Source organism: Drosophila santomea, chromosome 3R (assembly GCF_016746245.2).
Source record: "Drosophila santomea strain STO CAGO 1482 chromosome 3R, Prin_Dsan_1.1, whole genome shotgun sequence".
NCBI classification, from domain to species: domain Eukaryota; kingdom Metazoa; phylum Arthropoda; class Insecta; order Diptera; family Drosophilidae; genus Drosophila; species Drosophila santomea.
This window is the reverse complement of record NC_053019.2, coordinates 10,106,160-10,120,713: the sequence shown is the minus strand read 5'-3', so window position 1 is coordinate 10,120,713 and position 14,554 is coordinate 10,106,160. Positions and strand designations below refer to the sequence as shown.

Sequence of the window (14,554 nt, the reverse complement as noted above, 5' to 3'; positions counted from 1 at the left end):
AAAAAATACAAAAAAAATGAGGAAAAAAGGAAAGTGCAAAACTTGCATGCCAAAAACGTCGCCGACGAAAATAAAAAGAAAGACAAGTGAAATCAGAGTGTGGGCGGAGTCGGAAAATCGGGAAGGGGGCGGCGAACCATGTGCGTGCCTGCATTTCGGGTTGCCTTATAAATAAACGCGACATTGCTGGAATTTTGTTTGTGTGCCAACTTCAACCGGAAATGCCATTTTCGCTGACTGCTCAACTTTTTGTTGGTTCAATAACGCCCGGGGGGAATAACACAGGAACTTTCCACACATACATATACACTACGTACGTATACGTAATATTGGCGTAAAGCATACGCGTGCTTTGAGTGGATTGAAGGTGGCCATAAATCGCGAACTTTCGCTTGAATCGACGGCGCATACTTAAAATAGTTTACCACGAAAGTGCCAAGCGATGATTAAAAACGGAACTTGTATGAATTGCAAAAGTTTACCCCTCTGGTACACCGTTTTTATCGGGAGTTCTAGTTATGCTCTTTTTTGGCTCACACTTGGGTGTTAAGTCGCGTAATCACCTAATAAGTTTGGTTTTCTCTTCCCAAAATATTCATATTTAACTTTGCTTAGTACCTGAGAAACTGTGTCAATTTGAAGGACTTTTTAAAGGCAATAAGGAGACTGCCCTATTAAGAATTGTCCATCTTGTTGCCAACTTTAATGCACATGCATTATGCAGTTGCTCTTTTGACAAGTAGTGCAGATACCTTTTACTTTGGCAGCCAAAGTAAATTCCTTTTGCAATACTTTTTTCCGAACTTTCATTTCATGTCACACCTGCATTCATTTCATTGCACGGGGCAAATTTGCTTGCACCTGAATGGGAAATGGGCGTCAGGCGTCTAAAAGGACGCAATAGCTGCAAAATGTCCTTTTCACATCTGAGTTGTGTGTGTGTTTGGGTGTTAGCCAGCTTGCCTGGCTCTACGTGTGTGTGAGTGTACCCTTTAACATGTGCGTAATTGACTTTGCATGACGTTGAGATAAGCTTTAGTTATTCGGGCTAATTGTCAAGCAGACAGAGTGCGATAATTGCATTTCTTTTGGAAAATTACAATGACGACATCAAGAGTAAATAGCCTGCAAGAAATGAAAAATGAAGCGACTAGTGGGTGCCAGCGATTGCAGTTTGTGCCTTGAGCTGTATAATTATTTTGTGATTTGCTCACTTAATTACACAAGTAAGCCACTCTGCCGAGAGCAACAACAAACATTCACAAACAACATTATCAACATAAGCAACAACAACATCTCGGTTTTCGCTCATTTACTTAATTGAGTTGTCGTTGGCATTGTCGTTGTTGCCTGTTTCTTTTGTGGCCAACTTGGCGGACCAGGCCAAAACGGCCCAACTAAAGGGGGAGCGGCACGGCTCGTTGTGGTCGACTGCTGTTATTGTTGCTGCGTTGCTGTGTTGCTTGTGGCATAATTTACGGTCGTAATTGTCGCACATCGTGGCTTTGGCGCGGCTTTTGTTTTTGTTTCCATGCCTCCACGGCTTTTTGTTGGAGTCTCCACTGTACGGTTGACACATGTTGAGAGTCACGCGCTTCACTTGACGCAAATTGCTTGCGGCAACCACTTAATCAGCAACATTTTGCACTCCTTTCGGCCAAGACAAGAGTGCCGGTGCCCAGAACAATTGCACACACACACACAGCAACTGCAGTGCACGTGGCGTATACGTAATGTTCGCAAAAGGACTTGTGCTTGGATGTTGTTTTAGGGGCCTACTTGAATTTGGCACGGATTTTGCGAAGGAGCTTGTACTTTAGGCCTAATTGCAATCGATAAGACGAGTCATTAGGTTGGCACAGTGAACTATGGACTTTTAGTAACAAGAAATCTGTTTAAACATGTATATTTTAAGCAGCGTAGAAAATGATCTACAGATTAATAACATATAAAATTTATAGACTGAAAGATAAAATAACAATTGTTTTCCTAGCTACAATGCAATATATTGATAAAAACAGAAATAAAAATATATTCTCTTTTTATCCTCAAAAACTCTATAATACGCTTTAAAGCTGCGAAACGCACTGTGCATATAGATGTGGCCACTTCCGGCTGATGTCCAACTTTGCCTGCTTTTGTAGGGCGTTCACATATTTATGCGTTTTATTCATGGATTTTTTTGCCTGGCAAATTATATTCAGTTAGTGTAAAAAGCTTTTGATTTAGAGCCAACCGTGGTGCAATAAAATGCTCGCATCCAGCACAAAATATTCTGTAATAAAAATGTGTTTATTTCGGCCAGCTACAGCAAAAAGGCCAACACACAATGGTCGAAACATAAAATTGCTTCCTAGACTCGGGCGCCGCATGTCCGACCAAAAAGTGCGACAAACATTAATAAAAAGTTTTCAGTGCGCCCCGCAAAAAGAAAATGTTATTTTTTTAGCTGCTTCCTATAAAGTTTTATGGAGTCATGGAGCGAAATATTGGTTTACTTTTACGATGCAATAAATATATACATTTCACTTATTCCACCAAAAACTATGCTGAAAGTGGAAAAAGGAGGGGGAGCGACAGGAACTCTTGTTAATTGGAAAAGTTTTCAAGCTAGGAATTGATTTTGCATGCATCATTGATTAAATTCCTCATTAATTCCAAGCTGTCGGAAAATGCACTTTCCCCCAAAATGCTTTCAGCCAATTAGTTAAGCCATTTGCGTTTGTATTGCATTTCTTGAGCACTGTTCTGCGTGACAAATGTTGCTCGTAGCGTTTGTTCATTAATCTCGACATTTAAATGAATGTGCGCGAAAATGACAAACTGTCGCAGTGCTTATATCGTATCAACCGACCCAAAAAAGCAGCCCAAAAACAACCCACCGCTCACAGCCCACCGCCTACCGCCCACCGCCCACTTTCGAAGGTCACCGGCATTTCTTGTCACTTGTCGCTTGTTGGCTGCGCGAAAACGCTGGCACACTTTTTAAATTGTTGCCTTCTTATTTTTTATTTACCGACCGCTGTCCACTTTCGACGCATTGAGGCTGCTCTGTGGGCCAGGCCCATAAAAGAGCGCCGAAACAAACCGAAAAATTAATTTAATTGCCTAATTTTTTTTTTTGTTTCGGTCAGCGTTCTGCTGCTTTAAGCACTTTTGCCCATTAAATGGAAGCGCAGACTGCATGACTCAAAGAGGGGCGGCTGTGGCCGGGGGTGGGCGTGGCACACGCCAGAGAGACGCATGTAATTAAAATGCATTTTCAACTTTTGTTTTGTTCTGGGCTTCCCAAGAGTTTCTTCCCGGGAAAAGGATTCGTGGCAGGTGGCGGCGATGGTGGAGCAGTTTTGGGCGGATATTCTGGGGGAAAGGCGCAGTTTAGCAACTGTTGTTGCCATTTTGTTAATTTTTTGTGTGTTTGCGCCAGAAGTGCCTTGCAGGGGAAAAAACATAAACTTATTAAAAACATTCCGTGAAATGCTGCCTTTTTTTTTTTGCTAAAGAGAGCACATTAGTTGTAAAGCCTTAAAGCGAAATGTGGTGAATTTCCAGATATTTTATTTTAAGTGCATCAGCTTTTTCTCGCAAGCGCCTCTTATATAAAAGGATTGCCTTGAAAGGAATAAATTAAATAAAATAGAAAACATAAAAAACTCATCTTAAAATATTTATTAAAACGAATTAAAGGTTTAATTAAAAATATTGTTTTTGGGTATGAACTTTCAGTTTACAAAATTCGGAAGAAAATATATATACCCATTTAACTTATTCACTCTCTCTCTATTGAAATTGCTATTCGCTTCAAGTGTGCATAATTTGCAAATTCGACCGGACAAATAAGCAGTAATTAAATGCACACACAAAAATGAAAATAAAATATAAATTCACAAGTGGAAGGGAGCAGCTGCAGCAGGGAATAAAGCACTCAAAAATTTGCAAATAAATAAGACAAGCGAGTGGCACTGAAATTTCAAATGCAAAACGATGCATGGCAATGCGTGTGGGCGTTACAAAAACGAAAAAAAAACCTTGCATCCCCCTAAATCTGCTTTATCTGCACCATACCATGACGAGAAGAAAAATCCAAGCCTAGCCAACAAACTGTCGGTTGTTCATTTTCATTTCGACAGTATTTAGTTATTCTGTATTTAGTTATCCCATGCATTTGCAACTAAAACCACAACAGCAAAAAGTTCACTGAATTGGCTTGAGTTGCAATAGCAGATGCAGAAAGCAATTTGCAGAATAATATTTTCCTATTTATACACGTATTTATTATCTGTCAAAATTTAAGTTTTATGGCTTAGAGCTGTTGATTCTAGTGTCTTCTGCCATCTATGGTAATATTTACCCTTTTATACGGCAATAAATCACGTGACGAGGTGGCCGAGAGGTTAAGGCGTTGGACTGCTAATCCAATGTGCTCTGCACGCGTGGGTTCGAATCCCATCCTCGTCGACCGTAATTTTTTGTTTATTATACCCGTTACTCGTAGAGTAAAAGGGTATACTAGATTCGTTGAAAAGTATGTAACAGGCAGAAGGAAGGGTTTCCGACCATATAAAGTATATATATTCTTGATCAGGACCAATAGCCGAGTCGATATGACCATGTCCGTCTGTCCGTCTGTCCGTCTGTCCGTCTGTCCGTCTGTCCGTCTGTCTGTCCGTCCGTATGAACGCTGTGATCTCAGGAACTACAAAAGCTAGAAAGTTAGGATTAAGCATACAGACTCCAGAGACATAGACGCAGCGCAAGTTTGTCGATTCATGTTGCCACGCCCACTCTAACGCCCACAAACCGCCCAAAACTGCCACGCCCACACTTTTGAAAAATGTTTTGATATCTTTTCATTTTTGAATTGGTCTTGTAAATTTCTATCGATTTGCCAAAAAACTTTTTGCCACGCCCACTCTAACGCCCACAAAGCGCCAAAAGCTGCTACGCCCACACTTTTGAAAAATGTTTTGATATCTTTTCATTTTTGTATTGGTCTTGTAAATTTCTATCGATTTGCCAAAACACTTTTTGCCACGCCCCCTCTAACGCCCACAAACCGCCCAAAACTGCCACGCCCACACTTTTGAAAAATGTTTTGATATTTTTTCATTTTTGTATTGGTCTTGTAAATTTCTATCGATTTGCCAAAAAACTTTTTGCCACGCCCACTCTAACGCCCACAAATCGCCAAAAGCTGCTACGCCCACACTTTTGAAAAATGTTTTGATATCTTTTCATTTTTGTATTGGTCTTGTAAATTTCTATCGATTTGCCAAAACACTTTTTGCCACGCCCCCTCTAACGCCCACAAACCGCCCAAAACTGCCACGCCCACACTTTTGAAAAATGTTTTGATATTTTTTCATTTTTGTATTGGTCTTGTAAATTTCTGTCGATTTGCCAAAAAACTTTTTAAATTTAAATGCTGAGTAACGGGTATCTAATAGTCGGGAAACTCGACTATAGCGTTCTTTCTTGTTTTTCATTTTTATAAGTATTACCAAATACGCAAATCCGAAAGATAACACAATTGCACATTTGCTGGTTTTTATTTACTAATTAATGATTCAATATTCCATTGCAGAGCGATGAGTTCATGAAATAAATTGCATTTTTTGATCTCTGAATATATTTTAGTCCTTTGGGTTGTCATTAATTAAACAAAAAATGTCGCTTTAATTGGGCAAAAAGCTATTAGGTAATCTGACCCAGAGAATATAAATTTAGATTGGTTTGCTGCTCTCTTGTTTTTAGTAGGCTTTTCGCTTATTAAATTATGCGGATAAGAGCCGCTTTTGGTAATTTTTTTTTAGAAAAGCAATAAAAATAGTAATAGTACATTTTAGTTGATGGTTTAATTAAATGTTCATGCGTGCGGAGTTTTTAAGAACTTATCCGCAAATTTGCCATAAGCGTTAAATGGCCCTGCACTTTTGGAGATAGCTGTGGTTTTATTACCCTTATTGGATTACGACGTTAATGCACTTAACGCTGCCTTTTTGCATAAATTTAATATTCGACGCATTATTAATTGACTCACGCCGGAAAATGGGGAAAAAGCCAACAGCTGTGGCCGCTGGCCTAGTAAATTATGATTAAAATCACCCTCACACTTACATTAACCCACATACAAGTGCGCCTTTGCATGTGTACGTATATGTATATAATGTATATGTATATGCAATTAATGGTGATGGTGTGTGGTTAGAAGGGGTTTAACGCAGCTCAGCCGCAACCTTAATGCAGCTAAAAGGATTTTTCCCACGGAAGTTAATTTAAATGGGAGACTGTGAAAAATAGTTCCGTTGCAGACTTTTCCCAATGGAAATTCGTGGCTCTTTTGTACGGATTTCTCAGGAGAAGTCTAAGTACGCACTTGCACCAGTTTCCCTTCAATTGCTAGTGGTTATGAACAACATTCTGGCAATTAATGCGATTGTTAATTGAAGTTTTCCTCTCAGCAAAAATATAAATCATATTTCAAGCTACAAACTCATTTCGGACTTATTTGCGTGTTGATTTATTACATGCCGTATGTATGTGATAATTTGCTTATCACATTTTCTTTTACTTTTGCGGAGTTTCACGTTATAACAAATTCTTTAGAATTTTATAGTGAAGATTATTTTATGAAATTTATTGCATGTCAAGCTGCGTTTAGCTCGTCACATAGTCGATTGTTCAGCCAACTATCGTGGATCATCGTAAAACGCAGTCCATTTCCAAATCTTTCAATCTATACATTTAAAATGACTAAACGGATAAATATTGAATGTCAAAGCCTATTTCCAAACCCCTCTCTCAATCCAAGCGACTCTTCAACCATTTTGGCAATAAAAATCCATCTATAGCTGGCCTGAATTTTGGGCAAAAACAACAAACAATCGCTCAGAACAATAGTCCTCACCCATTTGCATTCTACACCCGGCTTTATGCGTTTCGAATTTTCGATTTATTTTGGCCAAGAGGCAGTGAGTAAAGTGGAAGCACAACAAATGGCTCAATACTTCACATTGAAATATGTTAATTATCAAAAACTTGCTGTTGAAACACCCCAATATGGATTAATCTCGGAAAAAATCTTTGTTCTCGTTTCAACTGCGAAATCAAAGCAACGAAACTATCTCGTAAAACTATTTCAACAGCCGTAATAATAGGAAAAACAAAGAGAAATGACAACAAAACAGCTAAATGTACGACATTTAGTGTACAAGAAGCAGGCAAAGGCTAAAATTACAATTGATGGGGTACACTACATCTAAAATGGAGTGTGTACGGGTACACTGAGCAAATGTTTTATGCTAAAGGGCTTGATAAGTTTAATTCTCTTGTATAATATCATACCTCGGTTATGCTTTTATATACACCAAATAGTATTGCGTATTCGTTAAGGAATCCATAATCACTATCTTTTGTTTTATTCTTAGCTAATATCCGTATAAAAGTACCAATACACAACTATATTTTCCGTTAGTAATTGCATATCAAAATTTTGATTTTCCCCAGTGTTTTGGGAATAACAAACGAAAGAGTGGAGACCACAGAGACAACAAGCGATTTTCATATTTTTGGCGCAACGAAAACGCAGGAAACGGGAAGCAGAGTCCAGAGATGGAGATAGAGACAGCAACAGAGGCGGTGAAAGAGACGGCGACAGAGGCGGAGAACAAAAGGACCAGAAGCCATTGCCCATGGCGGAAGAAAGTGGCAGAATGGTTAGCAACTGGGAGTAGGAGTTGGGGGATTCAGACGAGTGGAAGTGGAAAAAACGAACTCTTGTCGCCCGACAACGTTATTTCGACTATTTTGTATACCCTTGTTGCCCTGGAGGCTTGTCGTTTACATGCATCGATGAACTCTGAACTTATATACCATTCGGCATGCCTCCTTGCATTTGATTCTGTTTATGTGGCTTACTCTTAAATAATTGTCAGTAACTACAAAAAAGGCATTGAAAAAAAGGTCTTCTATAGTTTTTACTGATTTTCTTACACACTATAGGTTTGTAATAGGTTTTCATATTTGCCTTTTTATTTATTTATTATTACTACATGTATAAGCTATGCCAACAGCCAAAAGAGTATTTAAGTCTCTTCCCTTTTTTTCTTCGTTTTTCCAGCTGTCAAACATTTAGAATACTTTGTCTCGCATTATTTTTCTTTTCTGTATTTTTAAAACAAGAAACGGCGCTACCAAAGACAACAGTCAAGAGCAGCTGCGAGCTTTGTGTCGTCCCATTGACGTTATAATCAAAAATCATATGACGTTTTTCGTTGGCATACCATACCATATACCATAGCATATAGCATATAACCAAAGACAGCCAAAGTTCTTGAGGCAGAACGAAGGAGGACAGCACAAAGGCACTGGCGTAGCCAAGTCCACAGCCATCAATGTAGGTCAGTCCGAAAATAAATTCGAGAAGCGAAATCAAGTAAATAGACTCGCATAAACACAAGGGAAAGAATGGTGATTACATCAAGTGATGAACCGAAAGGATACCGAATTTGTAAGTGATAGACTCTCATGAGTAGTTTTGTAGTATAGTTTAAACTATTCATAAACACTAATGTATTACTACAACGGAATAATAAACCATACAAGCATTTGTCCAAGAACCTTTTTACGAAAACTTTATAACTTACTTTAAAATTTACTTTTAAAACAATTTTTTTTTGATTTAATTACCTCTTTTGTTTGGACCATCCCACTGAATTTGCTGGGTATTAAAGCCGACTGACGCTGCCTGGCCAAGAAAAGCTCATTGACGTTGTGTTGTCGCTGTCATCATCATCGTCATCGCCTCTGGTTGTTGAGGAAAAACTGCAGGCACTCGTTCAGGAGCGAAGTTAGGGCCTCGAGGAAAGGGCCAGCAAAATGAAAGTTTTATTGCCAGGGCGTGCATACGCCGGTGGGTGTGGGTGTGGGTGTGGGTGTGGGTGTGGGTGTGGGTGTGGGTGTGGGTGTGGGTGTGGGTGTGGGTGTGGGTGTGGGTGTGGGTGTGGGTGTGGGTGTGGGCGTGACTGGGCGTGCGGCAAATGGATTAAGAGGCGCCGCAGTAGGGAGAAGTGGTAAGTGGGAGTGGCACAACCAGCAGCAGAATCACAAGAAGCTGCAACTACTAAGACGGCAAATGCGTAAGCCTTGAATCGCTTCTCCTTTTGGGCACAGTTCTTAGCCGGAAGAGCTTTATTCGACTAGGGGCAGAAGGGGAGTATTGGGGGAGCCAGCTCCATAAACAAGTGTTGATAGCAGATTTCAAGCACGCTCCACGCTGCAAGCCAAAGCAAATCAACTGCTGAAAAGCAGCTTGCTTAAATGGGATTACACCGAATTCTGTGGTTTTCCCCATCCTGCGAATTTCCGGCTGCTGGGAAAGCTGCATTGAACACTTTTCAATGATTTGTCGTGTCGCGTGGTGCAACTTTCTTGCACTGATTGCCATTTGTTGGACTACTGCAAATTTAATGCAATGACATCCAAACGAATTGGCAAATTTTAGAGCGCCAGCGCGGCGTATGCGTTATTTTATCAGCCGACGGACAGCAGGCAGCCAGCAAAACTTTACCCCCTTCAAACAAAGTGGGTATCTGGTTTGATTAATTTCGACTTAATTAATTTTACAGAAGCCACGGGCCACAGAAAAGGGGGGTTTTTTGGGCAGAGGGATTTCGGAAAACCAAACATGGATCATATAATTAATCAAAGCGCTGTGTTGATAGTTGCGGTGCTGCTGGGTTAGCATTAGCTGCGGTAATTACGCTCCACAGGATTATGCATGGAGCATTAATCTGCGCAGCTTTCCCGATGTAGAAGTCCTGCAATGGCCGCCCGGAAACCACACCCCCTTTTATGTTTTAACTTCGCTAATTGATAAGCTTCGCCTTGATTTAAGCTGAAGTACTGCAAGTGTTTCAGCAAAGGGCTCTTGTATATATTAGGTTTCCTTTGTGGTTGTATATTTGTTTAGTTTTAAGTTTGGATTACAGCTTTATTTATTCCAATTTGTACATCAAATAACAGTTATATTATTATATAATGTATATATATTATAAACAACCCTATTGAGTTGTTTAAAAAATAAAAAATAAAAAAATTATAGCTCAACTGGTAACTGTAATAACACATTTTATACAATTTGTTTGATACAATTTCTCCTATTTGCTTAAACGTTTAGCAATTACTTGTTTCCACTTTTTGGTGTACATTTCCGATCCAAACACGCTAATAGGCAATGTTTTTGGCCAAAAATACGACCGCCTCTCGATTTACCACGGACAACATAGCAGCCACGCCCATCGGCAACGCCTCCAGGAAACTCCCACCATTTTCTCGCTCTATTTTCCCTTCACAACTCACGCAAACTTCCGGCTCAAAACTGACGGCCTTCCAGCGACAAAAAAAGCTGAAAAAAGCCGAAAAGCAAATGCAATTTTGGTGCAACCGCCACCAGAAGAATAGCAACAAACACGCCATCGCTGCCATCGGACATTTGGGTCAGGAATTGTGGGCACTTAATCAGCACTAAACAGGACCACGCCCACGGGATCCCAATCCCGGGAAATTGGGTCTGGGTCGAGCTTCTGATGGCGTGCACGCCACAGGACCTGCACAGAAATACATCCTTGACCTTTTTAATGCCAGTTTTTTTCGGGGGGCTGCCATGTTGTGCTACAGGGTAGCATTGTCATGTACAACACTTTGAGGCACATTTGCGGGTGGGGGTGGCAGAAATGAAACGAAAAGTTCGGCAAGCCGGAGGAGAGGAACTATGTTGAAATGTCATTAACGCCAGCAGCGAGATTTCGCAGGTGAGTTGCCAACAAACGTGTCGCCACTGAGGCGTGGGATCTCTACTCTACACTGCGCAGAAAGTTCCTTCTAATATCTACGTATGTTTGCTTACACCATATTTATTTTGGAAATTTGAAATATCCAATCCAATAAATACAATTTTAAAAATGCTACGTGCTATGTAGCTACATCCTTGTTGTCTATTTCTATATTCCAGATTCCGTGAGCTATTTCCTTAATTTCCAATGCACTTTCCTTGTTTTTTGTTTAGTTTCAATTTCTCTTAGTGTACTTGCTGGTTGCTGCAGCGCTTGACGTGTTGATTTAGTGGCATATTTTGCCAGAAATGAGGCACAGACATCAGAAGGCAGAGTCTGAGGCCGCTGAGCCAGCTGAGGCGACAACCAAACGTCGTCTAAATGTGCGCCAGTTGGCTGCATTGCCAGCCTTGACCGATATTCGTGCGCTAAACACAAACACAAAGGCATTAAGCATACACAAACAGGCGAGAACACATTGGCTAACACACACACACACCCACCCACCCACCCCCAGCGGTGTGACGAAAAAGTGGCATAAAAATGAAAGAAAATGGGAAATTCTTCATCTGGTTTCCAAATTTTGTATTCCCTATTTGTGCAAATGGATAATAAAAAAAATTTATTTTTTATCTTGCTTTCTTTTTTTGTGTAAGAAAAGTTTTTCGTATGAAAGCCTTTGGTTTTATAGAATCTATAGTAATGTGATCAGATTTACTATGTCTCACCACCTTCAACTTTAAGGGCAATAATCGATATTTATTGCATTAAATATCTGCAACGCAGCTGATTGCTTGTTAAACCGACCGCGTTGTTACCAGATTGTGCAAGGTAATGGTGGTATTAAAATTTTAAGCTGCAAGAAAAGCTTCTTTTCACTTCCAGATCGAACAAAAAATCGAACAATAAAAAGTGCCCATAAAAGCGTCCTGAAGGATGTGCAGCATCCAGGACAATCGTTCAAGTCTTGCAACTCAGAGGCGACTCTTAACCGAAAATCTCTCTCGGAAAATTCTCCATCGCACACACATGCATATTTAATGCACTCACACACAGGCACACTTTCCTCACTCACACAGGGCCATAAAGCGTTTTAACAAATGGCATCAAATTGATTTTGCCACGCTAAGCATTTTAGGATTTTCAGCGACAGAGGCGCCTGCACTTTCCCACCCATTTTCCTAAAAAACCGCAAGGCGATGGCAAAAGTCTGCAGCTTTTTGATTGTGTGTGTGTGCGAGTTTTGCATATTTGCTACACTGTTCAAAATTGAGGGGAAGGGAAAGGGTAAGTGGATGTGCAGGGCTCAGGAAAAGTTTTCCCCCCTCGAATCGTTGGCCCTTTTTAAATTATTTTATTTATATTTTTTGCCGTGCCGGGGAACCCACAATATAACCCATATATCCCAATACATATGTACGTGTTTATACAAGTAAATCTTACCTATACATGTACATGTACATATATATATATATATGTATTTATTTATGTGTGCTGGTTGGGTTGGCACACATATGCGCATCTTTTTTGATGAGCCTGCACGGCAAAGTGGCTGCATTTTTACCCAGATTTAAAATGATTGCATATGATGGGAAGCCGGAAAGGAGGAGAGGGGTGACAACCCTGGCCGGGATGTGCTGCCCCCTTTCCCACCCAATATGTTGCGCTTTTCGGCGCCACCGCCTTTACCTGGTCCACTGAAGCAGCCATTACGATGATGCCTCCACTTCCGCCGCCACCACCACCTCCATCACCCATCGTGTGTTGGCTTCGCAAATAGTTCTGCAAACTCTGTAGTCCCCCGCTTTTTTGGTGTTAAGCCCCGAATAGGTTGGCTTCTCCGGATGGAATGTAAATAAAGTATTTGCGGTCACAGTGATGGGACAAAAACCATGACACATGTACGTAAATGAACTGCCAAGGTGTTTCCGCAATCAGGCCGAAAAAAGTTTATAGGAGCTCTTGAAACGAAGCTGGCAAAAATTTGAATATCGTATGGACGTATTCTAATAATTCCGTTGATCAATTTTGTTTGTTGCAGTCAAAATCGCATTTCCATAACATCAATATTTCCGCTCTTCTTGTCGTATTTTCATGAAATCAATTACTTTTTGCAGCTATTGCAGAATGCAAATCGATTGCAAATATTGGACAATGCCTTCAAGAACTCGGATAGCAACGCTTCCCTTTCATAACAACCGTTTGAGATGCATTTCGCTCAATATCCTTTCAGTTGCCATCCACATTACAAATTCCATTCGCGCGGTACGCTGTAATCCCCCTCTGGCCGATGGGGAAACCCATTTGGAGAATCCACAATAAATACTTCTAAACGTTTCGGTTGAGAAGCAAAGCGATGTTGTCCCACCCACGTGACCTCAACCCCCGGCATTACTTAATAATGCGCATAAAAATGCATTCCCAGCATCATCGGGTGGTCCATGTCCAGCAGTACACAGAGGAAAAAAGTCTGCCCTTACTTCAAAGGGTTTAAGGTAGGAGCAGTTATGGGAAACTTTATGTTTTAATTTGGTTTAGAGTAGGAGCAGTTATGGGAAACTTTATGTTTTCATTTGGTTTAGTTTGTGATATATGCTTATTTCTTATTAAGCTATTGTATATTTTTGGCAGTGTATTTACCAAGACAAGGCACAGACAAATGTATGTGATGAGAGAATGGCATGGAGGCGAGCAGGATTCAATCCAGCTCCTTGAACTTTATGGCCAGGATAGAAGCAACAAAAGACATGGCCCCACAAAGGCATGTCGATGGCTGGCTGCACATCCCTTCCAGCTTTCATCCGAATGCATCCAGACAAACAAACACCCGCAAACGCAAACACACCTCCTTCGTGCAAACAGCTCATCCGAGCGACATGCATTCTCCTTCTTTACCGCTTGACTGACAACGGACGGCGGCAAAGTGCATTAAGACCTACATTCGTTACGTAACCGAATACAGAAGTTCCCATTGCTAAAGAAATTATTATTGTTTGTTAAGTTTAAAGGATACTATGCATGATATCAAAAAGCAGACGAATAATTTGCAGCAAAAATCTAGTTTTTACAAAACATGAACCTCATTCCATGACCCAATTGATTTGAAAAACAGAAATACCCCTTTCCAGAAACACCATCAGGATCTACAAGAGAATTTATGTGTGGCTTTGTACGTGGGAAACATTGTGGATTTCATTAAACTCGCAAGCAGCAGGTATATCAGGAAAAGCGGGCGGCAAAGAAAGGCGGGAAATTCATGAGGGAAATGGAGGAGTTGGTGGAGTTTGGAGCAGCTACTCAAGTCGACAGCAACTCCCAGCGGCACCTCAATGAGCTAACAAAGTGCAAAGGCTGCCAGGTGAAAGATCCTCTGGAGAACTGGATACTTGCTGGCGAAGGACAGATGGCATGGCTCCAGAGTGTGTTTGTTTTTATGCTTCTTTTGTTTGTTCGGATGGGTTTTTGCGGAGCGAGATGATTGCAATGTGGAATGCAAAGTGCTTTCTTTCCACTGCAATATTTAACAAAAATATTTTCTACTAGTAACATTTCTCTAGCCCGTAAGTGGGTCAGCTATTTGCCAACTCCCCCACCCCCCCATCAACTCAGTATATGTGCTCAAAAATTCAATTTATTTGAAGAGCAGCAGGAGCAAGAAATGAAAGGAGAGGGAGAAACGTCTAAAAAAAACTTTGGCGTTGGCCAAACAAAATTCACTTTGA

General features: G+C 40.6%; 1 protein-coding gene and 1 non-coding gene across 2 annotated transcripts in view; one reads left to right on the top strand and one right to left on the bottom strand.

Annotated features, from left to right (window-relative positions):
• LOC120453305 (serine/threonine-protein kinase par-1) overlaps window positions 1-14,554 on the bottom strand; it is a 46,772-nt gene that overhangs the window by 26,814 nt on the left and 5,404 nt on the right. The window lies entirely within an intron of this gene.
• Window positions 4,377-4,458, top strand: Trnas-gcu. Its single transcript has one exon. It is a non-coding gene; the product is annotated as a tRNA-Ser (tRNA).